The 8,154-nt window shown below is 36.3% G+C and overlaps 1 pseudogene; it reads right to left on the reverse strand.

Annotated features, from left to right (window-relative positions):
• Window positions 1-1,668: 1,668 nt before the first annotated feature.
• LOC100656835 (olfactory receptor 2AK2-like) lies at window positions 1,669-4,068 on the reverse strand (annotated as a pseudogene).
• Window positions 4,069-8,154: the final 4,086 nt, after the last annotated feature.

Raw genomic sequence — 8,154 nt, forward strand, 5'->3', positions numbered from 1 at the left:
ATACTAAGTGTAAATCAGTATTTCAAACTTCTTTCAACAAGTAATTTATATAAAACACAAATGGTTCACACAATTAAGCAATTTCATCACCAATTCCATTCATAGGTATACACCAAGTATAAACTATCTTTATGAGAAACAGGAGACAAATGCAACAGTGTTCTTAAGAGAATTATATGTAATAGTAGACAACTAGAAATAAAACAAGTATCTATCAGCAACAACAACAAATGGATAGATGTGTAGTATAGTCTTAAAATAGAATGCCATTCAACAATAAAATAGAATGGGCTATCATTTCATTCAGCTTGGATAGTGCCTAAAGTAATGTCAACTGGAAAAACAATCAATTTCCAAAAAGATTAACTACAACTTAAGACTTCTTTATTAAGTTCTACATCACCTAAAATATTTTCTAATATCCCATGAATTCCATATTTGGTGATATTATAATTATAGCAAGAGAATTAAAAAACTAAAAATTCAAAATGATGGTGGAGGTACAGGAGGATATGAGGAGTTCCTGGGTGGTATGAACAGTTAACATATTCACTGCTAACTGAAAGTTTGGTGGTTCAAGTCTACCCGAGGCACCTCAGAAGAATGGGCTGGTCATCTACACTGGAAAAATAAGCCATTGAAAACCCTATCAAGTACAGTTCTACTCTGACGCACATGGGGTCATCATGAGTTAGAATTTACTTAGAGGCAACTGGTTCATTTTCTTTTTTTGGCTATAGGTATATGCAGAAGTACTAAAGATTAAATTTACTATTTTAGTTGTTGGGTTGGATGTATACTTACAAGTATACATTACATTATAAACAAACAAACAGACCAAAATAAGGCATTCATAAACCAATAAATACATTTTGTCTTGAACCAAAAATTAGTGCTCCAAAAACCCAACCAAACCAAACCCACTGCCGTCAAGTCGATTCTGACCCATAGCGACCCTATAGGACAGAGCAGAACTGTACCATAGAGTTTCCAAGGAGCGCCTGGCAGATTTGAACTGCTGACCTCTTGGTTAGCAGTCGTAGCACTTGACTACTACGCCAACAGGGTCTCCAGTGCTCCTAAAGGCCATTACAAATCATTATTATTAAAATTATTGACAATGGATCCAAAAAATCTTGTCAGTGAATTTCTAAAATACTTCACAGAAAATATATAATCTTTTCCAATACCATTGTTCATACACTCATGGGCCACTGGTTGTGTTTTGTTGTCATGGTTTATATCCAACTTTATATTTAGCACCAGGTAGTTTAGCAATCCACTGCATTATTTATTATCAACACTTAGAGTCCAAGAAGTTCTCATATATTGCTGATTGAAATATAAGTGATTAAATCCAATTTGGTAACTCAGAGCTAAACATGTGCCTAATTTATGATCCAGCAATTTCAATCTTAGGTATATATACAAGAGAATTGAGTTCATATGTTCTCAGAAAACACTTGTACAGGAAGTTTTATGGCAGTTTTATTCATTACAGCTAAATATTTATGGCATCAGAATGGAAATAATTGTTCTAAGCCATATGATGGAATGCGGCTTTGTAATGAAAACGATGGAGACGCTCAAAAATATGGTTAAACCTTATAAATATATTGAGGCAAAGAAGGAAGACATCAAAGAGAACTTATTTCCTGATTTAAAAGTTTCTACCCAATGGTGGTGAGAAATAAGAGCTTCTATTTAATGGTGATAGAAGTCAGAATAACGATTGCAATCGTGGGCCCGAGGCATTAACATGAAAGTAGCACAAGAGACGAAGAATGGTGAAAATGCTCCACCAGTGGTTTTCCTCAAGCTGTAATGATGACAATTCCATACTTCCGGTTGTTTATTTCAAGTTTTAACCCAGTTCTGAATGCTTCTTATTTCATAGCATTTCACATCCCATGTGTCCACAAAACTCAAATGTATGCTTTCTCTCAGACTCTTGAATCTGGCCAGTTTTTGCTCCTCCACTAATATCACCTTGATCCAAGGTAATACCTTGTCACAGCTGGTCTACTGCAATGACTTTCTTCTGCCCACATCCTCACAACTCAGCAATGGTAGCCCATTGTTTTAGGTTAAAAGCCACAATCCTCACGTTGATCTAATTTACACGTAAGGCCTGGCCCGAAAACATCTACCTGTTTCCTATGCCTCACCAGTTTACTCCTTGATCTTCTGTGACTATGCTGGGCATATTCCCACCTCAGGGAATTCTCACTTGTTCTTTGATCTTCCCAGAACATTTGTCCACAGATATCCACTTGACTCTCTTCTTCAACTCCTTTTATTTTTTGACAAATGTCACATTCGAGGCTCTCTCTTCTCTATTGTACTTAACATTGCTAACATCCTTTGCTTTCCTTATTCCAATTTTCCACTTAGTTTCTCTTCACACAATTAATACTTTTCAGTATACTGCAAAATTTACCAGTTAATTTTATATATTGTCTTTCTCCCAACAATGAAATATAAACTCCATGAGAGCAGAGATTTATGTCAGTTTTATCTTGTTTCATCCCATTTCACCAGTGCCTATGACAGTGTCACATACACAGTTAAAGCATTAAAACCTTTGTTCAATGAAAGAATAAGTAAGTGGATGTATTCATTTTGCTCTATGTTATAGTTGGGTCATCATATATATTTTCTCGATATTATGTATTATATGATAAATTATATCATATGCATTTTATTTCAGAATATTAAAGAAGGTACTAAAAATTTGTTATGACATGGGAGTATTGTGTTGACAGGGATTAAATCTATTGCTCTAGAAGACCAAGTTGATAATGGCAAACATTCTCTAGCTTTTACACAGCAATTCCATCCAGTTATAATAACAATGCTTTAGTTATTTCTGAAAAGAGAAGAAACCAGAGCATCATTACATTTATTTTTTTAAAACATTTCTTGTAGCTTACAGCTCTCTAGACAATACTCTAATCATGTTGTTCAGTCTCAAACTATAAAGGGTTCCAAAAGTCATATTTTCTATACAAATATTCATTTTCCCAGCACTCTTCTAATGACTCCTGTGACCTCCTTATTCCTCAGACTGTAGTTAAATGGGTTCAGAAGAGGTATAATGATGCTGTAAAACACTGCCACCACTTTACCTTCATCAGGGTAATGCAAGGAGTGTGGTCTTGTATAGGTGGAGAGGGTGGTCCCATAGAACAGGCTTGCCACAATCATGTGAGAGGAACACGTGGAGATGGCTTTCATCTGCCCTTTACCTGAGCTCCTCTGGTACACTGCAATAAGTACTCGGGCATAAGAAGCCAGAAGGCCATGAATGGTAGTAGCAGAATGATAAGCACACTAAAGAGGATGGTATACTCATACTGGGAGGTGTTCTGACACACCAAAGGCAATAGAGATGGAACTTCACAGAAAAAGTGGTTAATGATCCGAGATCTACAGAATGGAAGTTGAAATACATACAGTGTACGTATTAAAGCGTTGATAGAACTACTGGCCCATGCACATGTGACCATGGACATACAGAAAGCCTTGCTCATGAGCATAGGATAATGTAAAGGGTAACAGATGGCTACATATCTATCATAAGACATAAAACCAAGAAGAAGAGCTTCAGTTCCACCAAGGGTCAAAAACACAAATGTTTGAATCTCACAACCTAAAAAAGTAATGGACTTACTTTTTGACAGAAAGTTTGCTGCCATCCTGGGTACTGTGGTGATGTACATCAAGTCAATGAAGGAGAGCTGACTGAGGAGGAAGTACATGGGAATGTGGAGTCGGGTGTCCAGTTGGATGAAGTGGATCTGTACGATGTTCCCCATCAAAATCACTAAGAAGATGGCAGCGATAGCAACAAAGAGGACAGTGTTCATTTGGCCATATTGGAAAAAGCCAAGAAGTGTAAACTCTGCTCCAAAATTTTGATTTTCTGTCTTCATGGCTGTCTTGGGCTTGGTTCTCTAGAGAAACAAAACCAGTAATGCCTATAAATATATATAGAGAGATTTATATTAAGGAAACAGTTCACACGATTGTAGGGGTTAGAATGTCCCAAATCCTTGGATAAGGATAGAGTCCTTTCCCAATTCACGGAGCTGCAGAAGCCGGTGAACCGAAGATGAGAAGGTTGGAGAGCAGGGATCCTGGTCACAGGTTGTGACTGTCAAGTAATCTCCAAGTCAGCAGGGAAGATCACAAGGTTTCTCCCGAATCACTTAGCTACAGGGGCTAGTGAACCCAAGATAGGCAGGTCAGGGAGCAGGACTCTTGCTCACATGCTGTGAGGATCTGCGATTCCCAAGATGGACAGGTCAGCTGCTAGCTCAAGTCCCAAGAACCAGAGGTCAGGCAAGAGACAGCTGCTTGGTCCAGAACAAGCCAACAACATTTGCAAGGCAAGCAGGAAGGAAGTAGGCTGTGGAAGGCAGAGAGATGAAGGCTGAGGGGGCAGTGAGCTGCCACAGGCCCCACCCCCACCAGTACAACTCAGCAGATTCCATCAAGGGGTTGATCACATATCAAATTTCAACAGGAAAGTGATCACAATATTATACAACTGGCAAAACACTGAGAATCATGGCCCAGCCAAGTTGACACACAGTCTTAACCATCACAACGGCTTAAATCAAAATAAAGCAGACCATATCCAAAAATTCCGTGTAACAACATTGATTGCTCATTGAGAGAAAACAAAAATGATTATTAAATGCAGTAGAATTTCCTTTAATCACCTTGGATGACTATGTCTCTCCCTGTTTCTGTACACTGAATCTGTGTCTATTGAGCAATGGACACTTTGAAAAAATAAAATAAAATTAGTTTTTTTTTAATTAATCACAGAATAAAAATATAATATGGAAATAAAACATTTGATGATTTGCCAACATGAGTTATTACTCCCCTTGTAAATATCTTCATGATGATAGACTAGAGACATGTTCACATGTTGTGAAAAAATTTTTCACTCAATTCATTTATATACATATATATAATTTAGAATGGCAGTGTTGGTTAAACATGGTATAATATTCTTTAAAAAGATGTTTCTTGACTCCGTTTTTCAATTTTGAATTTGTATTGGCTATAAATGTTTTTTATACATTGTAATGGAAACCCTGGTAGCATAGTGGTTAAGTGCCACAGCTGTTAATGAAGAGGTTTGCAGTTCAAATCCGCCAGGCGCTCCTTGGAAACTCTATGGGGCAGTTTTACTCTTTTAGGGTCGTTATGAGTTGGAATGGACTCTACGGCAATGGGTTTGTTTTTTGTTTTTCCTATACATTTTAATAAAAGTTATGTTAACATTTGTAGGTCAGGAATATTTTAGCTCTTATAAATGAATTAAATTGGTGGTTCTATATATAGCATCTGTAAGTGTAGAGCAAACTCTGGCGGTAGAATGGTTAAGTGCTACCGCTGCTAACCAAAGGGTGGGCAGTTCCAATCCGCCAGGCGCTCCTTGGAAACTCTGTGGGGCAGCTCTACTCTGTGAGTCGGAATCCACTTGAAGGCAGTGGGTTTTTTTTTTTTTTTTTTTCTGTAAATGCCTGACCTCAGAAGCCAAAACATGAGTTAATCAGTTAGGGCTTGCCTGCTGGGCTTAACCTAGCTCAAAATGTCCCATAAATCCCACCCCCATCACTAGATCTGTTGAAAATGATATTTCTACAAGATTAATCTAATTTGTGTATGAGCTCATAAGCTGTATTTTCTATTCATGAATTGGGAAGCTATTGTCTGAAACTTTCTATTCATGAGTTGCAAATAAATCTTATGAGTTCATATGCAAATTTAATCTAGTAGAAATTTTATTTTTTATGTTATCTATAGTCAGCCGAGGGCAGTGGGTAGTGGTATAGTCAGCCAAGTTGGTATAAACTAAGGGATTTTTTTTTTTTTGAACAGTTTCACATTAGGAATTTTCATTGCGTAAAAAATTTGTAGAAATATAGTAAACGTGATATAATCTACAAGAGGAATTTGGAATGATGAGGCCATGATAAAAATGGAGAAGGGAACTAAAAAATATTAACTTGGTGAGATAAGATGCATGTATTCAAAATCAGTTATGAAAACTAGACAGTTACACATTATACAGAGAAATATATATGCATATGTATGTATGTATAGGTAACCCTGGTGGCGTAGTGGTTAAGTGCTACGGCTGCTGACCAAGAGGTCGGCAGTTCGAATCTACCAGGCCCTCTTTGGAAACTCTGTCAGGCAGTTCTACTCTGTCCTATAGAGTCGCTATGAGTCGGAATCAACTCGATGGCAGTGGGTTTTGGGTTTTATGTATGTGTGTATTTCACTTAAAATAAAATTTTAATTTAAAAAATATTTTAATACAACTGCTTAAGGTTCTCACCTCGAATTTGTATGCCTTGAAATATTTTATATAGTTTACAACCTTTCACCATTCCAATAATTTTGTGGAATATGACTATGCCCTGAGCATAAAGCAAGGTGGTAAGGCAAAAATAAGAACCTTTTTCTCTACTCCAATCAAGACTACAAGTGATGCCTCCAGGGCCATGCTGCCCAGTAGGGGTTCCACTGGACCTTCAAATCCTACCTTTTTCTCACTTTACAAAGATACATCACTCACTTTGCTCCTTTGTGATTGCTGTCCTGAGAAAATTTAAAATCAATATATGGCCAAATCAATCTCAGGTAAAAGATATTCATTTTTGTAGAAATCATTCAAATGTAATGTGGATAATCTAGCCAGCCCAGAAATTGTCCAAATCAAAGGAAAGGGGCATGCAAGAAAAATAATGCAATTCACTCTACATAATATATCAAATAAAACAAATTCCTTTAAATAGGGTTCCTGAGATTAGTTGTATATTCATTTTTTTTACCTAGATTGTAGTAAAGTCTTCAAGGTATTATAATATTTTAGGTTTAATTCGGAGTAATTAGTGGCCTGAAAGAGCTGTTTGAAATCTTAATGGTTGTTACTATGAATGAGACTGGTTTACCTCCAGCAGGCCATGGTTTTGAAGCTGAAAAATAAGCCACTAGGTTTAAAAGCATATTCTTTTTTTTCACTGGATATGTAGATATATAGACTATTTTACATATATAAAATGGTTTAAATTTTTTTTCAATTGAGATCTATCACCTTTCATATAGAGATACATTTCATTCTCCTAGAATTTTTTTTTTTTAAATAAAACGTTAAACAGGGAGTTGGGAAATGGATCTTCAAAATTACATAGAAGATTTTCCTGTCAACCCACTTGGGCATAGTATCAGAGAGACACATCGAGCCTGTCTTTCAAAAAACTTTACATTAAATTAAATTTGTTTGTCATATGTATTAAAAAGTCACAGACAAAGCTGTTTATATTATGAAAATCAAGCTACTTAACACTTCTACAAGGTGGCATAAAAATAAATTCACAAAGAAATCCAAAACTGTGAAGTCTCTAATTTGAAATGCATTTTAGGAAACGTTACCAACCTATGAGTTTGCACGATTGCTTATTATTTTTTTTTTTTTTTGCTTCAGACAACAAGGCTTCAATCACTTACAATGAAAAAATTTAGTGGAAAAGAGTCAAATGTTCAAACTCATTTTCTCATCCTTATGAGAGAATTTAAACCTCTCAATGACGTGGGCTGACTGGTGAATTATTATTATTTGGATATGTTGTTGAACTCTACTGGCTAGAATTTTGTTGAGGATTTTTGCATCTGTGTTCATGAGGAATATAGGTCTGTATTTTCTTTTTCTGTGGTGTCTTTCCCTGGTTTTGCTATCAGGGATAGGCTGGCTTCGTAAAATGAGTTTGAGAGTATTCCGTCCTTTTCTACACTCTGAAATACCTTTAGTAGTAGTGGTGTTAACTCTTCTCTGAAAGTTTGGTAGAACTCTGTAGTGAAGCCGTCCGCACCAGGGCTTTTTTTTTGTTGGGAGTTTTTTGATTACCTTTTCAATCTTGTTCTACCTCTGTTTGTGTTAGTTTAGGTAGGTAGTGTGTTTCTAGAAATTCATCCATTTCTGCTAGGTTTTCAAATTTGTTAGAGTACAATTTTTCATAGTAATCTGATATGATTCTTTTAATTTTGGTTGGGTCTGTTGTAATATCACCCATCTCATGTCTTATTCGGGTTATTTTCTTCTTTCCCGTTTTCTGTTTGTCATTTTGG

This window comes from Loxodonta africana, chromosome 16 (assembly GCF_030014295.1).
Source record: "Loxodonta africana isolate mLoxAfr1 chromosome 16, mLoxAfr1.hap2, whole genome shotgun sequence".
Taxonomy (NCBI): Eukaryota; Metazoa; Chordata; class Mammalia; order Proboscidea; family Elephantidae; genus Loxodonta; species Loxodonta africana.